Raw genomic sequence first — 17,976 nt, 5'->3', positions numbered from 1 at the left:
GAACCACTGCAAATCGACTTGTCAGGTCAAAGGAATACTACTATTTGTTTCCTCTGTTTTATTAAATTTGAAATCTTTGTGCCACTGATTGGCCAGCTACGCTTCGCCGTACTCCGAGTCTAGAAGCTTTGGATTGTTGAAAGTGCTGCTGATACAGAAGTAACTGGTGATGCAGATGATCTCTACAATGAGACTTATGATGAAGCTGTCACTGCTTTTGATAAGGACAACAAGCTTGCTGTATTAACGAAGTTGTTCCTGTTATTTGAAGATATTGTTTCTCTCTCTCTCTCTCTCTCTCTCTCTCTCTCTCTCTCTCTCTCTCTCTCTACTGCAGAGAAGTTCTGTGAAAATAAAACTTGATTTTCGTCGAATCCAGTAAGCATGTTTCCATTTATTTCTCTTTCTTTCTTTCTTTCTCTCACAAATATGCTGGATCGCTGTTACTCAAAGATATTTCACACGTTCGTTGTGAGATGGCTCTTTGAAAGTTGTTTGTTGTAGGGTTTAATGCCATTTTTCAGCACAAGATAGGCTATGCATGGCAGGCAATATAAATGGTGGAGGAAGAACCCGGGAGAAGAAAACTGAACGGAAAGAACTCCCGACCCATGATAACATACTGGCAAGCTTTCTCTGATAACCACATGGGCCAAATCCGAAACTCAAACACACGCAGACAGGTGAGATGGCCGCGATCCGTAATGGTGGGCTATTTAGACCACCCGGGGTACCCACCCCTTGAAAGAGCAGTGTAAGAAATAATAACATTATCGATTGGCACGTGCTAATCAGAGACATCCAGACTAATTTTGTCATAAGCTTGAGATTATTGGTTATTTTTAATTGAATTATCAGGGGTTAGCGCGAACGCAGACCCCCACACTAATAAATAACGACCCCGAGTCACCCACATTTGGGGTGATCGCAGGTTTCAGCCCAACCGAAGTGCAATGGAAAGGCCTCATCCTGGGGAAACCGCCTAGCTGATCACGGTACTCCCTGGTCCAGGTAAGTATGATTTCTTGACGTTTACTGACGTTTATCAACTGACATTTGTGTCTGGAGTAGGAAGTGTGCCTCTAAGTAATGAAAATAAATTAAAACGATTCAGGGCCATGGTACTGCTGATGTCTTAGTATTCCGAATAACTTTATAGCTTATGTTTCAACATTACAAAAGTAACTGAAATGTCTTCAAATAGTCCTTTATTTGCAATTTCAGTTTCTTTTACGGTGGATATATGCTATATAGGTTTGCTCGGACGGCAGGGGATAGTTTCGTATATTGGCCCCTGGCAAATTTCTTAACTTGAGGCAACGGTGCGTATTTTTCAGCTATTATGGTTTTTTAATTAAATATATGGATACATTTTTCAATTCCGCGTTTCGGGCTTGTCTTGTTCTTGAAACTGATATCAGCCATTGACCTCCCATAGTTACTTCACAGCAAGTTGACAGTGAAATAGCAATAGTCGTCTAGCAAGAACTATGGTCAATCACATCCAGCTGTTTAGTACACAATGCTTTCCCGAACTGTTACGTAGGGAAAGGGATTGTGTTTGCACTGGCAAGATCGCTTGGTGTCATAAATGAAAAATGCAGGTATAAATTTGAGGTTGCAGTGCATCAACCTCTTTTGCTATGAACCACTGCAAATCGACTTGTCAGGTCAAAGGAATACTACTATTTGTTTCCTCTGTTTTATTAAATTTGAAATCTTTGTGCCACTGATTGGCCAGCTACGCTTCGCCGTACTCCGAGTCTAGAAGCTTTGGATTGTTGAAAGTGCTGCTGATACAGAAGTAACTGGTGATGCAGATGATCTCTACAATGAGACTTATGATGAAGCTGTCACTGCTTTTGATAAGGACAACAAGCTTGCTGTATTAACGAAGTTGTTCCTGTTATTTGAAGATATTGTTTCTCTCTCTCTCTCTCTCTCTCTCTCTCTCTACTGCAGAGAAGTTCTGTGAAAATAAAACTTGATTTTCGTCGAATCCAGTAAGCATGTTTCCATTTATTTCTCTTTCTTTCTTTCTTTCTCTCACAAATATGCTGGATCGCTGTTACTCAAAGATATTTCATACGTTCGTTGTGAGATGGCTCTTTGAAAGTTGTTTGTTGTAGGGTTTAATGCCATTTTTCAGCACAAGATAGGCTATGCATGGCAGGCAATATAAATGGTGGAGGAAGAACCCGGGAGAAGAAAAATGAACGGAAAGAACTCCCGACCCATGATAACATACTGGCAAGCTTTCTCTGATAACCACATGGGCCAAATCCGAAACTCAAACACACGCAGACAGGTGAGATGGCCGCGATCCGTAATGGTGGGCTATTTAGACCACCCGGGTACCCACCCCTTGAAAGAGCAGTGTAAGAAATAATAACATTATCGATTGGCACGTGCTAATCAGAGACATCCAGACTAATTTTGTCCTAAGCTTGAGATTATTGGTTATTTTTAATTGAATTATCAGGGGTTAGCGCGAACGCAGACCCCCACACTAATAAATAACGACCCCGAGTCACCCACATTTGGGGTGATCGCAGGTTTCAGCCCAACCGAAGTGCAATGGAAAGGCCTCATCCTGGGGAAACCGCCTAGCTGATCACGGTACTCCCTGGTCCAGGTAAGTATGATTTCTTGACGTTTACTGACGTTTATCAACTGACATTTGTGTCTGGAGTAGGAAGTGTGCCTCTAAGTAATGAAAATAAATTAAAACGATTCAGGGCCATGGTACTGCTGATGTCTTAGTATTCCGAATAACTTTATAGCTTATGTTTCAACATTACAAAAGTAACTGAAATGTCTTCAAATAGTCCTTTATTTGCAATTTCAGTTTCTTTTACGGTGGATATATGCTATATAGGTTTGCTCGGACGGCAGGGGATAGTTTCGTATATTGGCCCCTGGCAAATTTCTTAACTTGAGGCAACGGTGCGTATTTTTCAGCTATTATGGTTTTTTAATTAAATATATGGATACATTTTTCAATTCCGCGTTTCGGGCTTGTCTTGTTCTTGAAACTGATATCAGCCATTGACCTCCCATAGTTACTTCACAGCAAGTTGACAGTGAAATAGCAATAGTCGTCTAGCAAGAACTATGGTCAATCACATCCAGCTGTTTAGTACACAATGCTTTCCCGAACTGTTACGTAGGGAAAGGGATTGTGTTTGCACTGGCAAGATCGCTTGGTGTCATAAATGAAAAATGCAGGTATAAATTTGAGGTTGCAGTGCATCAACCTCTTTTGCTATGAACCACTGCAAATCGACTTGTCAGGTCAAAGGAATACTACTATTTGTTTCCTCTGTTTTATTAAATTTGAAATCTTTGTGCCACTGATTGGCCAGCTACGCTTCGCCGTACTCCGAGTCTAGAAGCTTTGGATTGTTGAAAGTGCTGCTGATACAGAAGTAACTGGTGATGCAGATGATCTCTACAATGAGACTTATGATGAAGCTGTCACTGCCTTTGATAAGGACAACAAGCTTGCTGTATTAACGAAGTTCTTTCTGTTATTTGAAGATATTGTTTCTCTCTCTCTCTCTCTCTCTCTCTCTCTCTCTCTCTCTCTCTCTACTGCAGAGAAGTCCTGTGAAAATAAAACTTGATTTTCGTCGAATCCAGTAAGCATGTTTCCATTTATTTCTCTTTCTTTCTTTCTTTCTCTCACAAATATGCTGGATCGCTGTTACTCAAAGATATTTCACACGTTCGTTGTGAGATGGCTCTTTGAAAGTTGTTTGTTGTAGGGTTTAATGCCATTTTTCAGCACAAGATAGGCTATGCATGGCAGGCAATATAAATGGTGGAGGAAGAACCCGGGAGAAGAAAACTGAACGGAAAGAACTCCCGACCCATGATAACATACTGGCAAGCTTTCTCTGATAACCACATGGGCCAAATCCGAAACTCAAACACACGCAGACAGGTGAGATGGCCGCGATCCGTAATGGTGGGCTATTTAGACCACCCGGGGTACCCACCCCTTGAAAGAGCAGTGTAAGAAATAATAACATTATCGATTGGCACGTGCTAATCAGAGACATCCAGACTAATTTTGTCATAAGCTTGAGATTATTGGTTATTTTTAATTGAATTATCAGGGGTTAGCGCGAACGCAGACCCCCACACTAATAAATAACGACCCCGAGTCACCCACATTTGGGGTGATCGCAGGTTTCAGCCCAACCGAAGTGCAATGGAAAGGCCTCATCCTGGGGAAACCGCCTAGCTGATCACGGTACTCCCTGGTCCAGGTAAGTATGATTTCTTGACGTTTACTGACGTTTATCAACTGACATTTGTGTCTGGAGTAGGAAGTGTGCCTCTAAGTAATGAAAATAAATTAAAACGATTCAGGGCCATGGTACTGCTGATGTCTTAGTATTCCGAATAACTTTATAGCTTATGTTTCAACATTACAAAAGTAACTGAAATGTCTTCAAATAGTCCTTTATTTGCAATTTCAGTTTCTTTTACGGTGGATATATGCTATATAGGTTTGCTCGGACGGCAGGGGATAGTTTCGTATATTGGCCCCTGGCAAATTTCTTAACTTGAGGCAACGGTGCGTATTTTTCAGCTATTATGGTTTTTTAATTAAATATATGGATACATTTTTCAATTCCGCGTTTCGGGCTTGTCTTGTTCTTGAAACTGATATCAGCCATTGACCTCCCATAGTTACTTCACAGCAAGTTGACAGTGAAATAGCAATAGTCGTCTAGCAAGAAATATGGTCAATCACATCCAGCTGTTTAGTACACAATGCTTTCCCGAACTGTTACGTAGGGAAAGGGATTGTGTTTGCACTGGCAAGATCGCTTGGTGTCATAAATGAAAAATGCAGGTATAAATTTGAGGTTGCAGTGCATCAACCTCTTTTGCTATGAACCACTGCAAATCGACTTGTCAGGTCAAAGGAATACTACTATTTGTTTCCTCTGTTTTATTAAATTTGAAATCTTTGTGCCACTGATTGGCCAGCTACGCTTCGCCGTACTCCGAGTCTAGAAGCTTTGGATTGTTGAAAGTGCTGCTGATACAGAAGTAACTGGTGATGCAGATGATCTCTACAATGAGACTTATGATGAAGCTGTCACTGCTTTTGATAAGGACAACAAGCTTGCTGTATTAACGAAGTTGTTTCTGTTAATTGAAGATATTATTTCTCTCTCTCTCTCTCTCTCTCTCTCTCTCTCTCTCTCTCTCTACTGCAGAGAAGTTCTGTGAAAATAAAACTTGATTTTCGTCGAATCCAGTAAGCATGTTTCCATTTATTTCTCTTTCTTTCTTTCTTTCTCTCACAAATATGCTGGATCGCTGTTACTCAAAGATATTTCACACGTTCGTTGTGAGATGGCTCTTTGAAAGTTGTTTGTTGTAGGGTTTAATGCCATTTTTCAGCACAAGATAGGCTATGCATGGCAGGCAATACAAATGGTGGAGGAAGAACCCGGGAGAAGAAAACTGAACGGAAAGAACTCCCGACCCATGATAACATACTGGCAAGCTTTCTCTGATAACCACATGGGCCAAATCCGAAACTCAAACACACGCAGACAGGTGAGATGGCCGCGATCCGTAATGGTGGGCTATTTAGACCACCCGGGGTACCCACCCCTTGAAAGAGCAGTGTAAGAAATAATAACATTATCGATTGGCACGTGCTAATCAGAGACATCCAGACTAATTTTGTCATAAGCTTGAGATTATTGGTTATTTTTAATTGAATTATCAGGGGTTAGCGCGAACGCAGACCCCCACACTAATAAATAACGACCCCGAGTCACCCACATTTGGGGTGATCGCAGGTTTCAGCCCAACCGAAGTGCAATGGAAAGGCCTCATCCTGGGGAAACCGCCTAGCTGATCACGGTACTCCCTGGTCCAGGTAAGTATGATTTCTTGACGTTTACTGACGTTTATCAACTGACATTTGTGTCTGGAGTAGGAAGTGTGCCTCTAAGTAATGAAAATAAATTAAAACGATTCAGGGCCATGGTACTGCTGATGTCTTAGTATTCCGAATAACTTTATAGCTTATGTTTCAACATTACAAAAGTAACTGAAATGTCTTCAAATAGTCCTTTATTTGCAATTTCAGTTTCTTTTACGGTGGATATATGCTATATAGGTTTGCTCGGACGGCAGGGGATAGTTTCGTATATTGGCCCCTGGCAAATTTCTTAACTTGAGGCAACGGTGCGTATTTTTCAGCTATTATGGTTTTTTAATTAAATATATGGATACATTTTTCAATTCCGCGTTTCGGGCTTGTCTTGTTCTTGAAACTGATATCAGCCATTGACCTCCCATAGTTACTTCACAGCAAGTTGACAGTGAAATAGCAATAGTCGTCTAGCAAGAACTATGGTCAATCACATCCAGCTGTTTAGTACACAATGCTTTCCCGAACTGTTACGTAAGGAAAGGGATTGTGTTTGCACTGGCAAGATCGCTTGGTGTCATAAATGAAAAATGCAGGTATAAATTTGAGGTTGCAGTGCATCAACCTCTTTTGCTATGAACCACTGCAAATCGACTTGTCAGGTCAAAGGAATACTACTATTTGTTTCCTCTGTTTTATTAAATTTGAAATCTTTGTGCCACTGATTGGCCAGCTACGCTTCGCCGTACTCCGAGTCTAGAAGCTTTGGATTGTTGAAAGTGCTGCTGATACAGAAGTAACTGGTGATGCAGATGATCTCTACAATGAGACTTATGATGAAGCTGTCACTGCTTTTGATAAGGACAACAAGCTTGCTGTATTAACGAAGTTGTTCCTGTTATTTGAAGATATTGTTTCTCTCTCTCTCTCTCTCTCTCTCTCTCTCTCTCTCTCTCTCTCTACTGCAGAGAAGTTCTGTGAAAATAAAACTTGATTTTCGTCGAATCCAGTAAGCATGTTTCCATTTATTTCTCTTTCTTTCTTTCTTTCTCTCACAAATATGCTGGATCGCTGTTACTCAAAGATATTTCACACGTTCGTTGTGAGATGGCTCTTTGAAAGTTGTTTGTTGTAGGGTTTAATGCCATTTTTCAGCACAAGATAGGCTATGCATGGCAGGCAATATAAATGGTGGAGGAAGAACCCGGGAGAAGAAAACTGAACGGAAAGAACTCCCGACCCATGATAACATACTGGCAAGCTTTCTCTGATAACCACATGGGCCAAATCCGAAACTCAAACACACGCAGACAGGTGAGATGGCCGCGATCCGTAATGGTGGGCTATTTAGACCACCCGGGGTACCCACCCCTTGAAAGAGCAGTGTAAGAAATAATAACATTATCGATTGGCACGTGCTAATCAGAGACATCCAGACTAATTTTGTCATAAGCTTGAGATTATTGGTTATTTTTAATTGAATTATCAGGGGTTAGCGCGAACGCAGACCCCCACACTAATAAATAACGACCCCGAGTCACCCACATTTGGGGTGATCGCAGGTTTCAGCCCAACCGAAGTGCAATGGAAAGGCCTCATCCTGGGGAAACCGCCTAGCTGATCACGGTACTCCCTGGTCCAGGTAAGTATGATTTCTTGACGTTTACTGACGTTTATCAACTGACATTTGTGTCTGGAGTAGGAAGTGTGCCTCTAAGTAATGAAAATAAATTAAAACGATTCAGGGCCATGGTACTGCTGATGTCTTAGTATTCCGAATAACTTTATAGCTTATGTTTCAACATTACAAAAGTAACTGAAATGTCTTCAAATAGTCCTTTATTTGCAATTTCAGTTTCTTTTACGGTGGATATATGCTATATAGGTTTGCTCGGACGGCAGGGGATAGTTTCGTATATTGGCCCCTGGCAAATTTCTTAACTTGAGGCAACGGTGCGTATTTTTCAGCTATTATGGTTTTTTAATTAAATATATGGATACATTTTTCAATTCCGCGTTTCGGGCTTGTCTTGTTCTTGAAACTGATATCAGCCATTGACCTCCCATAGTTACTTCACAGCAAGTTGACAGTGAAATAGCAATAGTCGTCTAGCAAGAACTATGGTCAATCACATCCAGCTGTTTAGTACACAATGCTTTCCCGAACTGTTACGTAAGGAAAGGGATTGTGTTTGCACTGGCAAGATCGCTTGGTGTCATAAATGAAAAATGCAGGTATAAATTTGAGGTTGCAGTGCATCAACCTCTTTTGCTATGAACCACTGCAAATCGACTTGTCAGGTCAAAGGAATACTACTATTTGTTTCCTCTGTTTTATTAAATTTGAAATCTTTGTGCCACTGATTGGCCAGCTACGCTTCGCCGTACTCCGAGTCTAGAAGCTTTGGATTGTTGAAAGTGCTGCTGATACAGAAGTAACTGGTGATGCAGATGATCTCTACAATGAGACTTATGATGAAGCTGTCACTGCTTTTGATAAGGACAACAAGCTTGCTGTATTAACGAAGTTGTTCCTGTTATTTGAAGATATTGTTTCTCTCTCTCTCTCTCTCTCTCTCTCTACTGCAGAGAAGTTCTGTGAAAATAAAACTTGATTTTCGTCGAATCCAGTAAGCATGTTTCCATTTATTTCTCTTTCTTTCTTTCTTTCTCTCACAAATATGCTGGATCGCTGTTACTCAAAGATATTTCACACGTTCGTTGTGAGATGGCTCTTTGAAAGTTGTTTGTTGTAGGGTTTAATGCCATTTTTCAGCACAAGATAGGCTATGCATGGCAGGCAATATAAATGGTGGAGGAAGAACCCGGGAGAAGAAAAATGAACGGAAAGAACTCCCGACCCATGATAACATACTGGCAAGCTTTCTCTGATAACCACATGGGCCAAATCCGAAACTCAAACACACGCAGACAGGTGAGATGGCCGCGATCCGTAATGGTGGGCTATTTAGACCACCCGGGGTACCCACCCCTTGAAAGAGCAGTGTAAGAAATAATAACATTATCGATTGGCACGTGCTAATCAGAGACATCCAGACTAATTTTGTCATAAGCTTGAGATTATTGGTTATTTTTAATTGAATTATCAGGGGTTAGCGCGAACGCAGACCCCCACACTAATAAATAACGACCCCGAGTCACCCACATTTGGGGTGATCGCAGGTTTCAGCCCAACCGAAGTGCAATGGAAAGGCCTCATCCTGGGGAAACCGCCTAGCTGATCACGGTACTCCCTGGTCCAGGTAAGTATGATTTCTTGACGTTTACTGACGTTTATCAACTGACATTTGTGTCTGGAGTAGGAAGTGTGCCTCTAAGTAATGAAAATAAATTAAAACGATTCAGGGCCATGGTACTGCTGATGTCTTAGTATTCCGAATAACTTTATAGCTTATGTTTCAACATTACAAAAGTAACTGAAATGTCTTCAAATAGTCCTTTATTTGCAATTTCAGTTTCTTTTACGGTGGATATATGCTATATAGGTTTGCTCGGACGGCAGGGGATAGTTTCGTATATTGGCCCCTGGCAAATTTCTTAACTTGAGGCAACGGTGCGTATTTTTCAGCTATTATGGTTTTTTAATTAAATATATGGATACATTTTTCAATTCCGCGTTTCGGGCTTGTCTTGTTCTTGAAACTGATATCAGCCATTGACCTCCCATAGTTACTTCACAGCAAGTTGACAGTGAAATAGCAATAGTCGTCTAGCAAGAACTATGGTCAATCACATCCAGCTGTTTAGTACACAATGCTTTCCCGAACTGTTACGTAAGGAAAGGGATTGTGTTTGCACTGGCAAGATCGCTTGGTGTCATAAATGAAAAATGCAGGTATAAATTTGAGGTTGCAGTGCATCAACCTCTTTTGCTATGAACCACTGCAAATCGACTTGTCAGGTCAAAGGAATACTACTATTTGTTTCCTCTGTTTTATTAAATTTGAAATCTTTGTGCCACTGATTGGCCAGCTACGCTTCGCCGTACTCCGAGTCTAGAAGCTTTGGATTGTTGAAAGTGCTGCTGATACAGAAGTAACTGGTGATGCAGATGATCTCTACAATGAGACTTATGATGAAGCTGTCACTGCTTTTGATAAGGACAACAAGCTTGCTGTATTAACGAAGTTGTTCCTGTTATTTGAAGATATTGTTTCTCTCTCTCTCTCTCTCTCTCTCTCTCTCTCTACTGCAGAGAAGTTCTGTGAAAATAAAACTTGATTTTCGTCGAATCCAGTAAGCATGTTTCCATTTATTTCTCTTTCTTTCTTTCTTTCTCTCACAAATATGCTGGATCGCTGTTACTCAAAGATATTTCACACGTTCGTTGTGAGATGGCTCTTTGAAAGTTGTTTGTTGTAGGGTTTAATGCCATTTTTCAGCACAAGATAGGCTATGCATGGCAGGCAATATAAATGGTGGAGGAAGAACCCGGGAGAAGAAAACTGAACGGAAAGAACTCCCGACCCATGATAACATACTGGCAAGCTTTCTCTGATAACCACATGGGCCAAATCCGAAACTCAAACACACGCAGACAGGTGAGATGGCCGCGATCCGTAATGGTGGGCTATTTAGACCACCCGGGGTACCCACCCCTTGAAAGAGCAGTGTAAGAAATAATAACATTATCGATTGGCACGTGCTAATCAGAGACATCCAGACTAATTTTGTCATAAGCTTGAGATTATTGGTTATTTTTAATTGAATTATCAGGGGTTAGCGCGAACGCAGACCCCCACACTAATAAATAACGACCCCGAGTCACCCACATTTGGGGTGATCGCAGGTTTCAGCCCAACCGAAGTGCAATGGAAAGGCCTCATCCTGGGGAAACCGCCTAGCTGATCACGGTACTCCCTGGTCCAGGTAAGTATGATTTCTTGACGTTTACTGACGTTTATCAACTGACATTTGTGTCTGGAGTAGGAAGTGTGCCTCTAAGTAATGAAAATAAATTAAAACGATTCAGGGCCATGGTACTGCTGATGTCTTAGTATTCCGAATAACTTTATAGCTTATGTTTCAACATTACAAAAGTAACTGAAATGTCTTCAAATAGTCCTTTATTTGCAATTTCAGTTTCTTTTACGGTGGATATATGCTATATAGGTTTGCTCGGACGGCAGGGGATAGTTTCGTATATTGGCCCCTGGCAAATTTCTTAACTTGAGGCAACGGTGCGTATTTTTCAGCTATTATGGTTTTTTAATTAAATATATGGATACATTTTTCAATTCCGCGTTTCGGGCTTGTCTTGTTCTTGAAACTGATATCAGCCATTGACCTCCCATAGTTACTTCACAGCAAGTTGACAGTGAAATAGCAATAGTCGTCTAGCAAGAACTATGGTCAATCACATCCAGCTGTTTAGTACACAATGCTTTCCCGAACTGTTACGTAAGGAAAGGGATTGTGTTTGCACTGGCAAGATCGCTTGGTGTCATAAATGAAAAATGCAGGTATAAATTTGAGGTTGCAGTGCATCAACCTCTTTTGCTATGAACCACTGCAAATCGACTTGTCAGGTCAAAGGAATACTACTATTTGTTTCCTCTGTTTTATTAAATTTGAAATCTTTGTGCCACTGATTGGCCAGCTACGCTTCGCCGTACTCCGAGTCTAGAAGCTTTGGATTGTTGAAAGTGCTGCTGATACAGAAGTAACTGGTGATGCAGATGATCTCTACAATGAGACTTATGATGAAGCTGTCACTGCTTTTGATAAGGACAACAAGCTTGCTGTATTAACGAAGTTGTTCCTGTTATTTGAAGATATTGTTTCTCTCTCTCTCTCTCTCTCTCTCTACTGCAGAGAAGTTCTGTGAAAATAAAACTTGATTTTCGTCGAATCCAGTAAGCATGTTTCCATTTATTTCTCTTTCTTTCTTTCTTTCTCTCACAAATATGCTGGATCGCTGTTACTCAAAGATATTTCACACGTTCGTTGTGAGATGGCTCTTTGAAAGTTGTTTGTTGTAGGGTTTAATGCCATTTTTCAGCACAAGATAGGCTATGCATGGCAGGCAATATAAATGGTGGAGGAAGAACCCGGGAGAAGAAAACTGAACGGAAAGAACTCCCGACCCATGATAACATACTGGCAAGCTTTCTCTGATAACCACATGGGCCAAATCCGAAACTCAAACACACGCAGACAGGTGAGATGGCCGCGATCCGTAATGGTGGGCTATTTAGACCACCCGGGGTACCCACCCCTTGAAAGAGCAGTGTAAGAAATAATAACATTATCGATTGGCACGTGCTAATCAGAGACATCCAGACTAATTTTGTCATAAGCTTGAGATTATTGGTTATTTTTAATTGAATTATCAGGGGTTAGCGCGAACGCAGACCCCCACACTAATAAATAACGGCCCCGAGTCACCCACATTTGGGGTGATCGCAGGTTTCAGCCCAACCGAAGTGCAATGGAAAGGCCTCATCCTGGGGAAACCGCCTAGCTGATCACGGTACTCCCTGGTCCAGGTAAGTATGATTTCTTGACGTTTACTGACGTTTATCAACTGACATTTGTGTCTGGAGTAGGAAGTGTGCCTCTAAGTAATGAAAATAAATTAAAACGATTCAGGGCCATGGTACTGCTGATGTCTTAGTATTCCGAATAACTTTATAGCTTATGTTTCAACATTACAAAAGTAACTGAAATGTCTTCAAATAGTCCTTTATTTGCAATTTCAGTTTCTTTTACGGTGGATATATGCTATATAGGTTTGCTCGGACGGCAGGGGATAGTTTCGTATATTGGCCCCTGGCAAATTTCTTAACTTGAGGCAACGGTGCGTATTTTTCAGCTATTATGGTTTTTTAATTAAATATATGGATACATTTTTCAATTCCGCGTTTCGGGCTTGTCTTGTTCTTGAAACTGATATCAGCCATTGACCTCCCATAGTTACTTCACAGCAAGTTGACAGTGAAATAGCAATAGTCGTCTAGCAAGAAATATGGTCAATCACATCCAGCTGTTTAGTACACAATGCTTTCCCGAACTGTTACGTAGGAAAGGGATTGTGTTTGCACTGGCAAGATCGCTTGGTGTCATAAATGAAAAATGCAGGTATAAATTTGAGGTTGCAGTGCATCAACCTCTTTTGCTATGAACCACTGCAAATCGACTTGTCAGGTCAAAGGAATACTACTATTTGTTTCCTCTGTTTTATTAAATTTGAAATCTTTGTGCCACTGATTGGCCAGCTACGCTTCGCCGTACTCCGAGTCTAGAAGCTTTGGATTGTTGAAAGTGCTGCTGATACAGAAGTAACTAGTGATGCAGATGATCTCTACAATGAGACTTATGATGAAGCTGTCACTGCTTTTGATAAGGACAACAAGCTTGCTGTATTAACGAAGTTGTTCCTGTTATTTGAAGATATTGTTTCTCTCTCTCTCTCTCTCTCTCTCTCTCTCTCTCTCTCTCTCTACTGCAGAGAAGTTCTGTGAAAATAAAACTTGATTTTCGTCGAATCCAGTAAGCATGTTTCCATTTATTTCTCTTTCTTTCTTTCTTTCTCTCACAAATATGCTGGATCGCTGTTACTCAAAGATATTTCACACGTTCGTTGTGAGATGGCTCTTTGAAAGTTGTTTGTTGTAGGGTTTAATGCCATTTTTCAGCACAAGATAGGCTATGCATGGCAGGCAATATAAATGGTGGAGGAAGAACCCGGGAGAAGAAAACTGAACGGAAAGAACTCCCGACCCATGATAACATACTGGCAAGCTTTCTCTGATAACCACATGGGCCAAATCCGAAACTCAAACACACGCAGACAGGTGAGATGGCCGCGATCCGTAATGGTGGGCTATTTAGACCACCCGGGGTACCCACCCCTTGAAAGAGCAGTGTAAGAAATAATAACATTATCGATTGGCACGTGCTAATCAGAGACATCCAGACTAATTTTGTCATAAGCTTGAGATTATTGGTTATTTTTAATTGAATTATCAGGGGTTAGCGCGAACGCAGACCCCCACACTAATAAATAACGACCCCGAGTCACCCACATTTGGGGTGATCGCAGGTTTCAGCCCAACCGAAGTGCAATGGAAAGGCCTCATCCTGGGGAAACCGCCTAGCTGATCACGGTACTCCCTGGTCCAGGTAAGTATGATTTCTTGACGTTTACTGACGTTTATCAACTGACATTTGTGTCTGGAGTAGGAAGTGTGCCTCTAAGTAATGAAAATAAATTAAAACGATTCAGGGCCATGGTACTGCTGATGTCTTAGTATTCCGAATAACTTTATAGCTTATGTTTCAACATTACAAAAGTAACTGAAATGTCTTCAAATAGTCCTTTATTTGCAATTTCAGTTTCTTTTACGGTGGATATATGCTATATAGGTTTGCTCGGACGGCAGGGGATAGTTTCGTATATTGGCCCCTGGCAAATTTCTTAACTTGAGGCAACGGTGCGTATTTTTCAGCTATTATGGTTTTTTAATTAAATATATGGATACATTTTTCAATTCCGCGTTTCGGGCTTGTCTTGTTCTTGAAACTGATATCAGCCATTGACCTCCCATAGTTACTTCACAGCAAGTTGACAGTGAAATAGCAATAGTCGTCTAGCAAGAACTATGGTCAATCACATCCAGCTGTTTAGTACACAATGCTTTCCCGAACTGTTACGTAAGGAAAGGGATTGTGTTTGCACTGGCAAGATCGCTTGGTGTCATAAATGAAAAATGCAGGTATAAATTTGAGGTTGCAGTGCATCAACCTCTTTTGCTATGAACCACTGCAAATCGACTTGTCAGGTCAAAGGAATACTACTATTTGTTTCCTCTGTTTTATTAAATTTGAAATCTTTGTGCCACTGATTGGCCAGCTACGCTTCGCCGTACTCCGAGTCTAGAAGCTTTGGATTGTTGAAAGTGCTGCTGATACAGAAGTAACTGGTGATGCAGATGATCTCTACAATGAGACTTATGATGAAGCTGTCACTGCTTTTGATAAGGACAACAAGCTTGCTGTATTAACGAAGTTGTTCCTGTTATTTGAAGATATTGTTTCTCTCTCTCTCTCTCTCTCTCTCTCTCTCTCTCTACTGCAGAGAAGTTCTGTGAAAATAAAACTTGATTTTCGTCGAATCCAGTAAGCATGTTTCCATTTATTTCTCTTTCTTTCTTTCTTTCTCTCACAAATATGCTGGATCGCTGTTACTCAAAGATATTTCACACGTTCGTTGTGAGATGGCTCTTTGAAAGTTGTTTGTTGTAGGGTTTAATGCCATTTTTCAGCACAAGATAGGCTATGCATGGCAGGCAATATAAATGGTGGAGGAAGAACCCGGGAGAAGAAAACTGAACGGAAAGAACTCCCGACCCATGATAACATACTGGCAAGCTTTCTCTGATAACCACATGGGCCAAATCCGAAACTCAAACACACGCAGACAGGTGAGATGGCCGCGATCCGTAATGGTGGGCTATTTAGACCACCCGGGGTACCCACCCCTTGAAAGAGCAGTGTAAGAAATAATAACATTATCGATTGGCACGTGCTAATCAGAGACATCCAGACTAATTTTGTCATAAGCTTGAGATTATTGGTTATTTTTAATTGAATTATCAGGGGTTAGCGCGAACGCAGACCCCCACACTAATAAATAACGGCCCCGAGTCACCCACATTTGGGGTGATCGCAGGTTTCAGCCCAACCGAAGTGCAATGGAAAGGCCTCATCCTGGGGAAACCGCCTAGCTGATCACGGTACTCCCTGGTCCAGGTAAGTATGATTTCTTGACGTTTACTGACGTTTATCAACTGACATTTGTGTCTGGAGTAGGAAGTGTGCCTCTAAGTAATGAAAATAAATTAAAACGATTCAGGGCCATGGTACTGCTGATGTCTTAGTATTCCGAATAACTTTATAGCTTATGTTTCAACATTACAAAAGTAACTGAAATGTCTTCAAATAGTCCTTTATTTGCAATTTCAGTTTCTTTTACGGTGGATATATGCTATATAGGTTTGCTCGGACGGCAGGGGATAGTTTCGTATATTGGCCCCTGGCAAATTTCTTAACTTGAGGCAACGGTGCGTATTTTTCAGCTATTATGGTTTTTTAATTAAATATATGGATACATTTTTCAATTCCGCGTTTCGGGCTTGTCTTGTTCTTGAAACTGATATCAGCCATTGACCTCCCATAGTTACTTCACAGCAAGTTGACAGTGAAATAGCAATAGTCGTCTAGCAAGAAATATGGTCAATCACATCCAGCTGTTTAGTACACAATGCTTTCCCGAACTGTTACGTAGGAAAGGGATTGTGTTTGCACTGGCAAGATCGCTTGGTGTCATAAATGAAAAATGCAGGTATAAATTTGAGGTTGCAGTGCATCAACCTCTTTTGCTATGAACCACTGCAAATCGACTTGTCAGGTCAAAGGAATACTACTATTTGTTTCCTCTGTTTTATTAAATTTGAAATCTTTGTGCCACTGATTGGCCAGCTACGCTTCGCCGTACTCCGAGTCTAGAAGCTTTGGATTGTTGAAAGTGCTGCTGATACAGAAGTAACTGGTGATGCAGATGATCTCTACAATGAGACTTATGATGAAGCTGTCACTGCTTTTGATAAGGACAACAAGCTTGCTGTATTAACGAAGTTGTTCCTGTTATTTGAAGATATTGTTTCTCTCTCTCTCTCTCTCTCTCTCTCTCTCTCTACTGCAGAGAAGTTCTGTGAAAATAAAACTTGATTTTCGTCGAATCCAGTAAGCATGTTTCCATTTATTTCTCTTTCTTTCTTTCTTTCTCTCACAAATATGCTGGATCGCTGTTACTCAAAGATATTTCACACGTTCGTTGTGAGATGGCTCTTTGAAAGTTGTTTGTTGTAGGGTTTAATGCCATTTTTCAGCACAAGATAGGCTATGCATGGCAGGCAATATAAATGGTGGAGGAAGAACCCGGGAGAAGAAAACTGAACGGAAAGAACTCCCGACCCATGATAACATACTGGCAAGCTTTCTCTGATAACCACATGGGCCAAATCCGAAACTCAAACACACGCAGACAGGTGAGATGGCCGCGATCCGTAATGGTGGGCTATTTAGACCACCCGGGGTACCCACCCCTTGAAAGAGCAGTGTAAGAAATAATAACATTATCGATTGGCACGTGCTAATCAGAGACATCCAGACTAATTTTGTCATAAGCTTGAGATTATTGGTTATTTTTAATTGAATTATCAGGGGTTAGCGCGAACGCAGACCCCCACACTAATAAATAACGGCCCCGAGTCACCCACATTTGGGGTGATCGCAGGTTTCAGCCCAACCGAAGTGCAATGGAAAGGCCTCATCCTGGGGAAACCGCCTAGCTGATCACGGTACTCCCTGGTCCAGGTAAGTATGATTTCTTGACGTTTACTGACGTTTATCAACTGACATTTGTGTCTGGAGTAGGAAGTGTGCCTCTAAGTAATGAAAATAAATTAAAACGATTCAGGGCCATGGTACTGCTGATGTCTTAGTATTCCGAATAACTTTATAGCTTATGTTTCAACATTACAAAAGTAACTGAAATGTCTTCAAATAGTCCTTTATTTGCAATTTCAGTTTCTTTTACGGTGGATATATGCTATATAGGTTTGCTCGGACGGCAGGGGATAGTTTCGTATATTGGCCCCTGGCAAATTTCTTAACTTGAGGCAACGGTGCGTATTTTTCAGCTATTATGGTTTTTTAATTAAATATATGGATACATTTTTCAATTCCGCGTTTCGGGCTTGTCTTGTTCTTGAAACTGATATCAGCCATTGACCTCCCATAGTTACTTCACAGCAAGTTGACAGTGAAATAGCAATAGTCGTCTAGCAAGAAATATGGTCAATCACATCCAGCTGTTTAGTACACAATGCTTTCCCGAACTGTTACGTAGGAAAGGGATTGTGTTTGCACTGGCAAGATCGCTTGGTGTCATAAATGAAAAATGCAGGTATAAATTTGAGGTTGCAGTGCATCAACCTCTTTTGCTATGAACCACTGCAAATCGACTTGTCAGGTCAAAGGAA

The 17,976-nt window shown here is 41.0% G+C and overlaps 11 non-coding genes across 11 annotated transcripts; all 11 read right to left on the bottom strand.

Moving 5' to 3' along the window:
- Positions 1–855: 855 nt before the first annotated feature.
- On the bottom strand, positions 856–1,019 carry LOC149772122 (U1 spliceosomal RNA). The gene has a single exon (XR_016418002.1). It is a non-coding gene; the product is annotated as a U1 spliceosomal RNA (small nuclear RNA).
- Positions 1,020–2,479: 1,460 nt separating this feature from the next.
- On the bottom strand, positions 2,480–2,643 carry LOC149772121 (U1 spliceosomal RNA). Its single transcript, XR_016417992.1, has one exon. It is a non-coding gene; the product is annotated as a U1 spliceosomal RNA (small nuclear RNA).
- Positions 2,644–4,118: 1,475 nt separating this feature from the next.
- On the bottom strand, positions 4,119–4,282 carry LOC149772120 (U1 spliceosomal RNA). Its single transcript, XR_016417982.1, has one exon. It is a non-coding gene; the product is annotated as a U1 spliceosomal RNA (small nuclear RNA).
- Positions 4,283–5,755: 1,473 nt separating this feature from the next.
- On the bottom strand, positions 5,756–5,919 carry LOC149772119 (U1 spliceosomal RNA). The gene has a single exon (XR_016417970.1). It is a non-coding gene; the product is annotated as a U1 spliceosomal RNA (small nuclear RNA).
- Positions 5,920–7,394: 1,475 nt separating this feature from the next.
- Positions 7,395–7,558, bottom strand: LOC149772118 (U1 spliceosomal RNA). The gene has a single exon (XR_016417959.1). It is a non-coding gene; the product is annotated as a U1 spliceosomal RNA (small nuclear RNA).
- A 1,457-nt stretch (positions 7,559–9,015) lies between these two features.
- On the bottom strand, positions 9,016–9,179 carry LOC149772117 (U1 spliceosomal RNA). The gene has a single exon (XR_016417947.1). It is a non-coding gene; the product is annotated as a U1 spliceosomal RNA (small nuclear RNA).
- A 1,463-nt stretch (positions 9,180–10,642) lies between these two features.
- On the bottom strand, positions 10,643–10,806 carry LOC149772116 (U1 spliceosomal RNA). The gene has a single exon (XR_016417936.1). It is a non-coding gene; the product is annotated as a U1 spliceosomal RNA (small nuclear RNA).
- A 1,455-nt stretch (positions 10,807–12,261) lies between these two features.
- On the bottom strand, positions 12,262–12,425 carry LOC149772115 (U1 spliceosomal RNA). Its single transcript, XR_016417929.1, has one exon. It is a non-coding gene; the product is annotated as a U1 spliceosomal RNA (small nuclear RNA).
- Positions 12,426–13,897: 1,472 nt separating this feature from the next.
- Positions 13,898–14,061, bottom strand: LOC149772114 (U1 spliceosomal RNA). The gene has a single exon (XR_016417925.1). It is a non-coding gene; the product is annotated as a U1 spliceosomal RNA (small nuclear RNA).
- Positions 14,062–15,526: 1,465 nt separating this feature from the next.
- Positions 15,527–15,690, bottom strand: LOC149772113 (U1 spliceosomal RNA). Its single transcript, XR_016417928.1, has one exon. It is a non-coding gene; the product is annotated as a U1 spliceosomal RNA (small nuclear RNA).
- A 1,462-nt stretch (positions 15,691–17,152) lies between these two features.
- On the bottom strand, positions 17,153–17,316 carry LOC149772112 (U1 spliceosomal RNA). Its single transcript, XR_016417927.1, has one exon. It is a non-coding gene; the product is annotated as a U1 spliceosomal RNA (small nuclear RNA).
- Positions 17,317–17,976: the final 660 nt, after the last annotated feature.

Source organism: Sinohyriopsis cumingii, unplaced genomic scaffold, assembly GCF_028554795.1.
Source record: "Sinohyriopsis cumingii isolate HCF-2022 unplaced genomic scaffold, ASM2855479v2 utg001517l, whole genome shotgun sequence".
NCBI classification, from domain to species: Eukaryota; Metazoa; Mollusca; class Bivalvia; order Unionida; family Unionidae; genus Sinohyriopsis; species Sinohyriopsis cumingii.
The sequence above is the reverse complement of the archived record's forward strand: the minus strand, read 5'-3'. Positions and strand labels throughout refer to the sequence as shown.